General features: G+C 45.7%; 1 pseudogene; it reads left to right on the top strand.

The window, feature by feature from the left end:
- The window catches only part of LOC102861016, a 20,695-nt pseudogene extending 14,243 nt beyond the window's left edge, over window positions 1-6,452 (top strand).
- The last annotated feature ends 7,141 nt before the right edge of the window (window positions 6,453-13,593 follow it).

Below are 13,593 nucleotides of genomic sequence, written 5' to 3'. Positions count from 1 at the left end.
ATTTTTCAAAGTTCATAGAGTTTGCAGAGACATGTTGTTTAAGAAATGGATGCCACGCTAAAAATGAATTTAAGTCTTGAGTTGCAGTACTGATGGATTCTATGGACAAAATATTGAATGATGAAGAAAATATCAAAAGGAAATGGATAGAATACATGGTGTTTTCAATTGCTTCACATGTGTGTGAAAGGTGGACAATGAATAAGGAAGTTATTATTGTTGTTAGGTGCCTTTAAGTTGGTTCTGACTCACAGCAGTGTTGTGTACAACAGAACGAAACACTACTTCGAATAGGGAAGACTGAAAAAGTAATATCTTTGAATTATAGTTTATCAAAGAATATTAAATATACCACACTACCAGAAGAATTAATAAATCTGTCTTAGAACTAGTATAAATCTGTTCCTTGGAAGCAAGGATGGTAAGATTATTTTGTCTCATGTACTTTGGACATATTATCAGGAGGAATTAATCCCTAGAGAAGGGCATCACACTTGGTAAACTAAAGAGTCAGATAAGAAAAGACCCTCAAAAAGCTAGATGTACACTGTGACTGTGATGGGTTCAAATACGGCAATGATTGTGAGGTTGGCACAGGTTGGATCCATTTCTGGAAGGGAATTGGCATTTCCTTTTCCCTTGGACCTTCCAGAGGAAGCAGGTTTCAGCAGTTTAGCAAGTCACTTCTAAGAATTCCAGAAGTGCTTAACAAACCCAGATGAATGATGCCGTTCAACAATCTTAGTGGTCAAGGATTGACAGGACTATGCTGCTTACTTCTGAACTGACACTGTCACTGAGTGTCACTGCAGAATTTGCCCTTTGTGTTTAGCGTTTTCTAATTGGTATTAGAAAAAAAAAACCAATTAGAAAAAAAAAAAAAAGGAATACCAGAAGAATGTCTATCTGTGTTTCATTGATTATGCAAAGGCATTTGACTGTGTGGATCATAACAAACTGTGGCTGACTCTGAAAAGAATGGGAATCCCAGAACATTTAATTGTGCTAATGTGAAACCTATACTTGGACCAAGAGGCAGTAGTCAGAACAGAGCAGGGTAACACTGCATGGTTCAAAATTGGGAAGGGTTTACGGCAGGGATGCATCCTGTCTTCATACCTTTTCAACATGTATGCAGAGCGGATTATCCGGGAGGCTGGGCTCTATGAGGAGAATTGTGGCATCAGGATTGGTGGAAGATCTATTAACAATCTGCGTTATGCAGATAACACAACCCTGCTTGCTGAAACTGAGGAGGACCTCATGCACTTGCTGCGGAGGGTCAAGGACTGCAGCCTTCAGTATGGACTGAGGCTCAGTCAAGAAGACAAAAATTCTCATCACTGGACCAATTGGCAGCATCAGGATGGATGGCGAAGAGATTGAGAATGTTCACAGCTTCAGTTTGCTCGGCTCCACAGTCAACATTCTTGGCACCAGCAGTCAGGAAATCAAAAAGCGTATCGCAATGGGAAAGTCTGTTAGGGACCTCTCTAACGTACTCAGGAGCAACGGTGTCTCTCTGGAGACTAAGGTGCACCTGATACAGGCCATGGTCTTTGCAATCGCTTGTTATGCATCAGAGAGTTGGACAATGACTAGGGAGGACAGAAGGAGAGTTGATGCCTTTGAGCTGTGGTGCTGTAGAAGAGTACTGAATGTACCATGGACTGCCCGGAAAACAAACAGATTAATCTTGGAGAGGATTAAACCAAGCTACTCCTTGGAGGCAAGGATTCTGGGGCTTCGTCTGACATACTTTGGACATGTTGCCAGGAGGGACGGGTCCTTGGAGAGGGACATCATACTTGGGAGGGTGGAGGGATGGTGCAGGAGTGGAAGACCCTCTATGAGATGGATTGATTCGGTGACTGGGGTAATCGGGATGGGTGTGTCAGAGGCAGTGCGGTTGGCGCAGGATAGAGCAGGGTTTAGGGCTGTTGTGCATAGGGTCGCTATGAGTCGCAAACGACTCGATGGCACATAACAACAACAACAATTGGTATTAAGACATTCAGGTACTGCTTCGCCAGTGATCCAAGGTCATGACACAGTCTTTGCAGGCCAGCCCCTACCTGACCTTCATTTTTCTAGCTACTTAAGCTCCACCTCCCCTACTGCCCATGTAAGGAACCTGGCTCTGTTCCCATTTCCCTGTTTGGATGTGAATGTCACTTAGCCAGTTTGCCCACATGATTTCCCAGACCCAGGAAGGGACACGCCCGAATGAGGAGAGATGTAATCTTTGCTACCTTGGATAGGAAAGCTCATCCTTGGTATGGGTCATCTGTTCTTTTGGGCTTTTTTTGGCACAAGGTGTGGCCGTGACCACATCCATTTTGTTGGAGCAATTTCACTCCTGATTCTTAGATAGGGATATCTGGGGGCACAATCCATAGAAAGCTGTATTGACTCAAAGGTGGTATAATTCTCTGGCAGTTGTAAACAACCCACAATCAAAGGCTCAGAGGGAGGAACATGGTCAGTTTCCTCCCCTGTGAGTTATGGCCTCTGAATAACATATGGAGGATCAGGTATGAGTTGGTTTCAACTCAATGACAATGAGTTTGAGTTTTTTTTTTCAGTTTGATTCTTTGATTCCTCAAGGATAATATATTTCAGACAAATGGGCCTTTTGTTTATGCTTGGACGCTCTAGTTAATCTAACATTTCTGCCTCCAGGCAAAGACTCTTTCCAGAGAATCAAAGAAATCCTGTGCTTTCTTAAAATAAAAAGGTAAAAGGCAATTATAGGTCCTGACATTTTCAGGGGTCTGGAAATTACACAGAGTAGTCCTGAAATAACCTGACTGCATTTGAAAGCTTCCTTTGTAAAAGTTAATTTGGTGGCCTTGACCCTGGTCAGGCACCCACTTGCCCTCTGCTCTTGGTATTGGTGACTTTATTAGATACATCCAGAATCTCTCATCAGAGGAAAACTTCCAGCTGTTTTCCTATGAAAGAAAAAAAAAAAGTGTTTTAGGATCTTTAACATGGCTCTGCTTTGTGCAAGGACTCAAGGTCACAGGCCCCTTCACTCCCTGCACAAGGACCCAAAGTGATTTGAAAACAATGCCAGTTTAGGATGCAGTCATAAAATGGCGGTGAGATGTGAATGAGTCACATATGCCTCCTCTGCTTCTCAGTTTGTTAGGTAGAAAATTAAGGGGCTGGCCCCCGAGTTGCTCTTTGATCTCAGTTCAATTAACAATTACAAAGATGTGTGGCAAACACACTGAGAAATTACTTAGCCAAATGAGACTGGATTTCTCAAAAATCATATTGGCTATTGATCAGAATAAAAGTAGCATTTTCTGAGTTCTATAAATGTGCGAGGCACTATGTATTTACAATCCTTAGAGCAACACTTGGAAGTTGGTAGACTGACTTGTTACATGGTTAAGGACAATAACTGGCCTAACTAGTAAATATTGGTGTGGCTTCAATCCTGTTCTGCTAGCCACCAAAGTCCAATTGTTTATTGTCCTTCTAACCTCCCTAAAATACTTGTAGATTGTGGTAAAAATGTCAACAAGACACTCCCAAACATGTTGTCTTCATGTTTACAATGACTTCCTTTTATCAAAAGACTGTCTTCCTTGCCACGTGGGGCCAAAGTAAGCTCACTCAGGGAGTCAGGCCCCCGGGGGGCCTTGCCAGCATCTTATCCCTGGACCTCTTTTAATTTATTCTGTACTCTTTTTATTAGTAACATCACCCCACTTGTAACAAGAACAACAATCCCTTCCAGGAGGCATGTAGCTTCATTACAAAGTATGTACACGTCTAGTACCTCATTTAATCACCACCTCCTCAAAATTCCTACAGATCTATTTATTTCAGATCTTGGCTTGCACGTTTCATCCACTCCATACATCTCATAATTTCATGCACATCTCTGAACAGATTTGTTGCCGTTCATTGTCCTTGAGTCAGAATCAACTCATAGCTGACCCTCTGTGGGTTTTCAGAGGCAGTAAGTTGCATAGAACGAGAGACTTCCTTTCTTTCTCCCTCCGAACAGCTGGAGGATTTGAACCTTTTGCTTTTGCAATAGTAGCTCATCTGCAATTCTTTCTTATCCACTAGGGCAGCAGAGCTCCTGTGAACAAATTGTTGTTGACTGCCAGTCGAATTGAGCACAACTAGCAGGGCTCCTAGCGACCCCATGAACAAAAGGCCTGTAGCCCCTACCACAACCATCGCCATTTATCAAAGTTCAGAGTTTCCAGAGGCAAGCTGTTTAGGAAGTGGGTGCCACTCCTGCCCCCAAAGTAGAAGCAATGGAAGTTTATAAAACTGAAGAATCCTCAGAGGAGGCCTTTTTCATTGCTGTCTTTTAGACTCAAGGAATGTTTGGTGTCTACTTTGCACAAGACTTGGGGTTTTTTTTTTTAATCAAGACAAAGAAGTCAGAGCCAAGAGTGAGGTGACACATGCGAATGCTTCTGATGGCTGGCCTGGTAGCATGGGACAGGCTACAGCCAGGATGGAGGGGAACTGGTAACTTCTTGGAAGGACCCCACCCATTCAGCAGAGAAGGAAATTATCACTGGAGGGCCTGGCAGGAGAAAGAAACAGAAGGGGCAAACAATGGACTTCTTGGTTTCACAGAAAATTCTCCTCAGAAAAAGGAGGAAAAGGGAGACCACAAACACAGATAATGCACAGAAAAGCACAGGGAGCACATCTCGGGCGTTTTCTGGAGTAACTTTTTACTGCGGGGAGCCTTCATTTTCAGAGAGAAGGCTACCTTTAAACCCATGATTTCTCTTTGACGGTAATTTTCCAAGTTATTTCCATAAATGAAGGCAGGGGTGCGCACGCAGGGAGGAGAAAAGGACAGTGATAACCAGCAGTCCTCATTGAAGTGGTGGGAACGGTTTCCCAAAACAGATTTCTCAAATTCTCCTTCATAACGAAGAAAGGGGGAACCGGACTCTAATTTAGAAAAATGAAAAAAAAAATTGATCTATAAAATCTTTAATGATTCTTATCACGCCAGTTCTCGTTAATTCCCAGATACTGAGAGGGGCAAGAATCCCGAGGATTCGCCTTAGCCCGGGAGCCTTCGAAGAGGACCCTGAGCAAGAATTCCTGAGAATCTCCTCAGAACAGGGGCGCGGGAAAGGACGCCCAAAGATTCTCCTCAGAACGAGGGTCAGGGAAAGAAGCGCCAAGATTCTCCTCAAAAAAGAAGGCCCAGTCCCCAACTCCGGTCACATGAGAGCGCGAGGGGCAAAGAATCCCCTCAAGGAACAAGGCCCGGCCGCAACTCTCACAATCTCCGCAGCACGCGCCTCGAGCGGCCCCGCCCGCCACCCAGAGTAACCGCCCGGCCCTGGCCGCCTCCGGTGCATTGTGGGTGGGGCGCCCCTGCTAAGCACTACGGGGAACCCCCTGCCCAGTCAGTCGCCCGCCGCCTGGCAGCCAGGCCGAACCGCCCTCCCGGGTCCGAGAGCGGGCCACGAACTGACGCGTCCCTTTAGGCCCCGCCCTTCGCCGCGGTCCCGCCCCCTGAGCCCGAGTCCCGCCCTCGCCGCCTCGCAGTTGTCGTGTAGCCCGCTTCACGCTCTCATTGGCTGGGTTCATGTCAGTCACTCAGACCGGCCTCCTAGGACCGCCCCGGAGGCCGGCGCGATCCCTAGGGCTAGCCGGCCCGCACGCTCATTGGGTGCCTGGTGCTGTCAGTCACCGACCTCGTCAAGCCTCCGTTAGGGAGCGGATCCCGGGAGCTGATTTGGACTTCATTGGCCTTTGGCGCCGCCACTCAGCGAAACGCGCCTCAACCCGGAAGTGTGTGAGGCGAAATCTGCCTAGCAACCGGGGAAGCCGGGCTGCGAAGCGGCAATTTTAGTGTGAGCCGGAGCTGCGAGACCCAACTGCGGCTCTGAGCGCAGCGCGGCGGCTCCTCCCGCCCCGGGGTCAGCGCTCGCGGCGCGTACCCGCGCACCCTGCCGCCGGGCGCTCCTCCGCGCCGCCATACACCGGGTCGGCCGGTCGCCCTGTCGTCCTGTCGCCGCGCCACCGCAGGCGCCACCACCTAAGGGAGCCGCCGCCGCCGCCGGACGCGACCCGACCGGAGTGCGCCGCCCGGAGCAGCCGCGCTGCATCGCCGCCGTTCCCAGCACGCAGCAACTTCGGTGAGTGAAGGACCGCGGGGTGAGGGAGGGATCCCGGGTGCCCGGGCTTCTCCGGGGACTCCCGCCTCTGGGAGGGACTTGGCTTTTGTGAACGAACCGCCCCCCCACTTCTGAGAGGTGACCCTCGTTCCGTGAGACGACTCCGGCCTCGCTGGGGGGGCACGCTCCCACTTGTCTGAGGGGACCTGGCCGCTCTGGGGGGCACCCCTCGCCCCCAGCGACGCCGCTGCCTTAGAGAACTCCGACTTCCGCGAAGACCCCGGCCCCCGGGGGCGCCCCCAGTTCCCCGAGGACCCCCGCCTGCTCTGAGGGGGCCCCCATCTTCTCCGCGGAGAACCTCCCCTCTGCGAGACGTCCTGCATGTTTGGGGTGCCCCGTGCTTAAGCCTCTTTCAGAGAACCCCCCTTTGCTTGTCCTGGGAGAACCTCCGCTCCTTTGACCCCCTTCCCCAGCTACTCCGAGGGGCGCCCCACTTTTCTGCCGTGCCTCCTTGTGCGCGTCCCGAGGTGGTCCCCCCACTTTTCCGAGGCCTCCCTTCTACTTCTCGGAGATGTTTTTGCCCCGCGTTTCTGCCTCCTGCTTCTTAGGGGGCCCTCGTCCTTCTCCAGAGAGTCCCCCCAATAGCCTAAAGGGTTCCTGTTCGCCTCCAGCTTTCTCTGCGCAGCCTCTTTCTTGACGGGGCCCCCCATCTTTTTGGAGATCGTCTCCACTTCTCTGAGGGCCCCCCCCACTCCTGCGCAGCGCCCCAGCTTGGGAGAGGACGATTTAGTTCTTGCTGGCACTGAGGGGGCTCCGAAAGGTCCCGCGTCTGCTGGAGGATTCTCGACTGGACCGAGACACTAAATTGCCCAAAAGGGTCCCCTGCGTCTTCACAGTTTTCCCCTCGAATTTGAAAATGGCGTAGTGATTCCTGTGTCGCCCTCACGTCCCCTCAAGTCAGCTCCCATTTTTCCAGCGTGTCCCCTTCCCTATGGGAAGATGCTGCGGGTGCCTTTACACCCCCCCCCAATACTCAGGACTTGCCTGAAAAGGGCCCCCTTCCTGGGGCTTCCCCCCTGACTTTAAGGAACAGACTTTCCTTATTTATTCTTGGCATCCCAAATTCAGGGTTTTTTTTATTTTTTCAATTTTATGTATTTATTTTGCTACCCTTTCCCTCCACTGGGAGAGAAAGAGGAGAAACATGTCCCCCACTTTAGTACTTACCAGCCTAGGGGTCTTCTCTGGACTTTAGCCTCAGCTTCTAGAGGCCTGGAGGACTTTTGTGCCTGTTAAGGATATTGGAGAGACAGAGTACCCCATTTTCTCCTGCCCTTCTAATACCTGCTGTATTTGAGGGAGCAGGAGCTGTCTCCAGATGACCCCCTTGCTTACTTATTTTTCAGCCAGGGGGCCAGTGTGGATAGGGAGGAGCTTGTCTCCCCATTATCACACTGTCAGGCCACAGGACCTGACTTCCTGTCCTTCCGCCCTCCATCAGCTTGGCGTCACTCACCTCCCCCTTCCTCCCAAAAAGGAGAAGAAGAAAATACTCCTCCAGGTCTCCCTCCTGCATTGTCTCTCTCTAGGCCCTCTCATTCATCTCTTGATCTCTAGAGGACCCCAGGTTGTGGGCCACTCTTTGGTTTGAAGGCAAGGCAAGAAGCAGGAAATAGGTCACCCTAGATCCAGGGAGAGTGAAAGGAAGGCTGGAGAGACAGGATTTGGCTGTATTTCTGTTTTAGGTGATTTCAGCCTGACCCAAAGGAAGTTTTTACGTGGCTTTTCACAAATCTTGTTTGTACTTTTTTTTTTTTCTAATGGCCCACCCTGGATTCCAAGTTCATTTCAGTGGCTAATTTTATCTGCTTTGCCAAACGCAGAGCTCTCTGGAGCCCAAGTAGATGAATGCTGGCATTGAGAGATGGTCAAAGGACAGGAATGAACTCAGTTTGAAACCTGAGCGACTTGTAACCACTTCATGTCCACGCACAAGTCTCAAGCGAACAGGAAAAGTGTGGGGAAAATTTGCCTGGAGTTCTGAAATAACAGGCCCAACGCCTGTGTAGCTGGCATTTCAACAAGTTCTTCCCTCCTGACTTCACTGGAACTGCATTTCATTTTAGTTAGATTTAAGGCTGTCTCTCTCCTGTTTGTTTCCATCTGGGTCTTGCTTAATTTGAGTCCTTTGTGAAGGTTCCTGCCGAGGCTATAATTTCATTTCTAAATCTGTTGGTGGACCATGTGGACACAAGTTTCAACTCGAGCTCTTCTGTGGAGAAGTGCTTGAGAATTTCTGGGGCCCTCTGCTCCCTGTGGAGTCAAGTCCAGGCAGGAGACTGCTGCTGACAGGGTTGCTCAGCCTGGTCAGCTGTGGCAATGCCCTGAGGAGAAGGGGAGAGATGGTGGGGAACTCTGGGCTCCCTGGAATGTCAAAGTGATCTTGGTTCCTGGAAATGAAGGCAATGAAAAAGCCTGGCACATTTATATTATTTTAAAATAAATCCATAGGAACAGTAGGGTGGGGGGAGCTTTGAAGTGAGATGACCCAGCTTCAATTTTGGTTCTGACCTCCTTAAGTTACTTTAGTGCATTTGTAACAGGTTGTGGCACCAAATCGGCACAAACTGAGGAAATCTCTCTCTTTTAATGTGTCTGAAGGTGCTTAGCTTGGCAGATGAGTGAGTGAATGAATGAATATGAATGAATGAATGAATGGAAAATGAACAGGAGGCCTCTAGCACAGTGTCTGGCACATGGTTGGTTGTTGTGCCTAGGAAATCAGGTTCTGGCCTGGACTCCCAGACCAGGAAGCACTTGGAATTCTGCCAAGACTAAATGTGCCCACATAGAAACTTGCTGTATCTTTTGTAAAGATATAAACCCACTGCTCTCCCTGAGTCTTAGGGCAGAGTTTTTCTATGTTCTTATATGAGATGTTAGGTGGCTTTACTTTGTGGCTTGGATACTTATACTTGTTTTATCCTTGAGTTATTTCTCTGTAAAGTGGAGCAGTTTGTGAGTTGAAGGCAGGCAGGGAACTATGTTAACTGTTATCAGATTTTAGGCAAAAATATACTATTGTTAACTTGGAGTTGTGAGAAGAAAAAAGAAGGTTAAACCATAAACCTAAAGGATTATATCCCTGTTTTAGGGCTGCTTGAGTGAGTTATCTATAGCGGTTACCTGGTGAGTGATCTATTTTTTGCCTTAGGACTTAGAAAGGACTCAGTGTAATGGATCAGATTTGGGGACAAAAGACTGGAAAAGTGATGTACAAAAGCATTTAATGCCATACAATAATAGTACTTTGAGAGGGCCAGTGCATGGCATGGTGCCCATGAGGAGATCAAAATTCACCTAGAGCACTTGGGATAGGGAGGACTGTGGAGATGCTAACTGGGCTCTTTGGGGGCCTGGGGGTGGAGCACACCCTTTTGTTTCTTTCTTTTTTGGGGAGTGGGGGCAGAATCTTAGCAATTATCAAAAGCCCTAGAATCATGGCTTGGTGAGTTCACCCCAGCCTTTTTCACTTACTAGTCTTGGGACAGATGGTGCTCTGCCCCTGATGGCTAAAACTCAGGGGGAAATAATGGGTGAGAGTCTGCGCTAGGCCCTTAGGGGCAGATTCCAAGTTTAAAGAAAAGGTTGTTGTTTTTTCCTTTCACACTCTCTCACTCTCTCTCTCTCATTCACTCACTCTTTGTTGGTGTTGAGGGAAAGAAATACCTATCAATCTCAGTATTTCTTGTCTTTTTAAGAAAGGGACAAAGTTTATTATTTTTCAAACATAAAAAAGTATGGTAAACAAGTTAAAGGGGATTACTATCCCCTTTGAAATTAAGCTGTGTCTTGTGTGCCACAGACTGCTTTGGTCATGTGGCACCACCACCAAGTCTCTTCATCTAACAGGAAGTTTTAACTTTTTTTTTTTAATTGAAGGATCCTTACAGCAATGAAAAATCTTGGATAGTTAGAAATTGTATTGATCTAGATACGTTTATTGGATGTAATGTAGCATGATTATCATTGGTAGGCATTTGTAAAAGGCATGTGGGTCCAAGTACTGCTCAGCTTCTAACTCCAGATGGATAAACTGTTGATTTATATAACTGAAATAGCCAGGGAAGTGAGGGTTTCCTTCCTGTTGGAGACAGCACTGGGCGCTGTTAAATCCCTATGGGATCTAAATAAGCTGGCCTCTTGGAATTGGGAAATAACTATATACAGTGGTTTCCATTCAAATGAAAAGCTGATATTATTTGTAATTCCTAATACTAAATTTTGCTTTATCTTTTGCAGCCTGACTGCATTGGTTTGAGCACAGATCTGTCCCTTTAAACTGTCACATACGGATATTTGGACATTGCATGTTTTCCTTTTAAATTGCATTATTGTGATAAAAAGATATGTAACAAAACATTTGGCAGTACAGCATATTTTACATGTGAAATTCAGTGACATTATATTTATTGTGTTTTATAACCATCACCACTGCTTATTTCTACATTGTCCTATCACCATTGAAAAAAACAAACTCAGTGTCATGTAAGCAGTGATTCTTCCTTTCCTTTTCTCTCCTATCCCTGGGAACTTTTAATAAGCTTTCATGTATATATCTTTGCCAGTTCTAGATATTTTATATTTGTGACATCATTCAATATTTGTTCTTTATTGGCTGATTTATTTCACTTAACATATTGTTTCCGAGATTCATCCATATTGTGACATGCCAGAACTTCATCCCTTTATAATTAAGTAGTATTTCACTATATTGGTGACCTTGTGTTGAAGGACGTTTGGATTATAGTCCCCTTTTGGTATTAAGAGTAGTACTGCAGTGAGTATAAATGTACAAATTCTCTTGTATTCCTGCTGTTAATTCTCTAGGGTGATTTTTTTTTTTAAATTTTAAATGCAACTTAAGTTAAATGGAAACATTATGTTGTTAGGTGCCCTAGACTCCACAAATAGGAACCTTGCTTTATGATGCACCTTTTTTCCTGAAATGCACAAGTCTGTTACAATTGTTACTGTTTTGATCCATCTCTTTGAGGGGCTTCCTCTCTTTTGCTGACCCTCCACCTTTCCCAGTGTAGTATTTTTTTCCAAGGACTCACTCTTTCTGACATTATACCGGAAGTATGTGAGATGAAGTTTCACTGTCCTTGCCTCTAAAGAGTACCCTTGTTGTACTTCCTCCAAGTCAGACTTGTTTCTTTGGCAGTCTATGGGATAGTCAGTATTCATTGCCAGCAACACAATTCAAAGGCATCAATTCTTTTTGGTCTTCCTGATTCATTGGCCCACATTCAGATGCATAAAAAGCATTGGAAAATAGTTTTTAAAATTATATTTTTTAGAACTTTATTTTCCTTTAGAAACTTAAAAGGGTCCTTGACAGCAGATTTTCTCAATGCAATACATCTTTTGATTTCTAGACTGTGGCTACCATAGGTGTTTATTGCAGAGCCAAGTAAAATTAATCCTTGACAACTTAATTACTTCTCCATCTATCATAATGTTGCCTGTTGGTCCGGTGGTGAGGATTTTTGTTTTCTTGATGTAATCCATGTTGAAGAAGTCTTTGATCTTTATTAGTAAGTGCTTTAAATTTTAATTTTCTGCAGGCAAGGTTGTGTCATCTACATGAGCACAATTAAATGTGAGAGCCTCATTCTTCTCAATGTTATCTATAATTTGTTATGATCTACACAGTCAGGTGCCTTTGCATAATCAAGAAAACGCAAACATCTTTCTTGTAGTCTCTGCTTTCAGCCAAGGTCCATCTGACATCAATAGTGATAACCTTTATTCTAGGGTCTCTTCTAAATCCAGCTTGAATTTTACATCTATGTACTTAAAAAGTTTCACTTAAAAATAATCTTCAGCAAGATTTTATTTATACGTTATTAATGATATTTGGTAATTTCTACACTTTGTTGGATCACCATTTTTAGGAATGGAAACAAATATGGATCTCTTCCAGTCATTTGAAAACAAAGTGTTAAATCTGGCTCATATTCTTATGCCAGCACACAATCTAACAATACATCTTTGAGTGCTTGGCCAGGTATAGAAAGTCCAGTAGGAGCATGACAAATACAGTTGTGTCCTCATGGAGCTTCCATCTTATAGGGAAGCCCAGTCTCAAACAAGTGACCAGATCAGTACTTTAAAGAATGTTGCTGTTGTTGTTATGTGCCTCAAAGTCGCCTGCGACCTATAGCACCCCATGTACAGCAGCTCTGAATCCTGCCCTGAGCCACTCTCACTAATTCTGACACACCAACCCCCATTGCCCCAGTCACTCCTATCAATCCATGTCATCCAGGGTCTTCCTCTCCTGTGCTGTCCCTCCACCTTTCTGAGCATAATGTCTTTCCCAAGGACCAGTCTCTCCTGGCTATGTGCCCAAAGTGTATGAGACGTGCCCAAAGTGTATGAGACAGAGCTTCATAATTCTAGCCTCCAAGGAGAAACTTGGTTTCACCCTCTCCAAGACAGACCTATTTGTTTTCTTGGCTGTCCATGGTATGTTCAAGACTCCTCTCTGCCACTGCAATTTGAAGGCATCGATTCTTCTTCAGTCATCTTTAGTTGTTGTCCAACTCTCTGATGCATGGCAAGTAATTGCAAAGACATATAGCTTCAGGCTTTTCTGGGAACCTCCTGTGTGGTTCAGTTAGTCTCACTGGGGATTTGTTGGTAGTGTTTCTTGGAGATTTGGAAGGGAAACTTCACTATATATCCAATTTCCTTACTGAACTCTTTTATCTCTTTTTTTTTTAATTAAATCTTCATTGCTGTTAAATCTCATAGCTGACCCTTCAGTGGGTTTTCACAGGCAATAAATTGCATAAGAGGTGATTGTCCATCCCATCTTTTTTCCTTGGAACCACCAAAGAGGTTCCACTTTTTGGATTAGCAGCACTATTCCCTTATACACTGCCACCAGAGCTTTTCTCTACAGTGAGGCAGAAATTACGGAGTTTTCCTAATTTAATGTTGGCAGTTGTTTCAGCATGATTACTGGCTGGTGCATCTGATTCAAGCCATAGTCTTTCAGATCACTTGCTATGCATCTGAGAGGTGGACAGTGAATAAGGATTACAGAAGAATAATTGATGCCTTTGAGCTGTGGTGCTGGAGAAGAGGACTGAACATCCCAGGGATGGCCAAGAGAACAAATATATTTTGAAGAGGGTGCAGCTGGAGTGTTCGTTGGAGGCAAGAATGATGAGGCTTTGCCTCACATAGTTTCGGCCTGTTGCTAGGAGGGGCTATTCCTTGGAGAAGGATCATTAAAAGCGAAGAATACCCTCGACCAAGTGCATGGATGCAGTGATTGCCATAATGGACACTTGCGTGTGTGAGGATGGCATAGTATAGAACAAGATCCAGATCATTTGTTCATAGGGTCACTATGAGTTGTACTTGACTGAAGGGCACACAACAACAACAACAACAA

Source organism: Elephantulus edwardii, unplaced genomic scaffold (assembly GCF_000299155.1).
Source record: "Elephantulus edwardii isolate Elephantulus edwardi_28Jun2011 unplaced genomic scaffold, EleEdw1.0 scaffold00045, whole genome shotgun sequence".
In the NCBI taxonomy this organism is placed as follows: Eukaryota; Metazoa; Chordata; class Mammalia; order Macroscelidea; family Macroscelididae; genus Elephantulus; species Elephantulus edwardii.
This window is presented reverse-complemented; position numbering and strand designations above follow the sequence as displayed.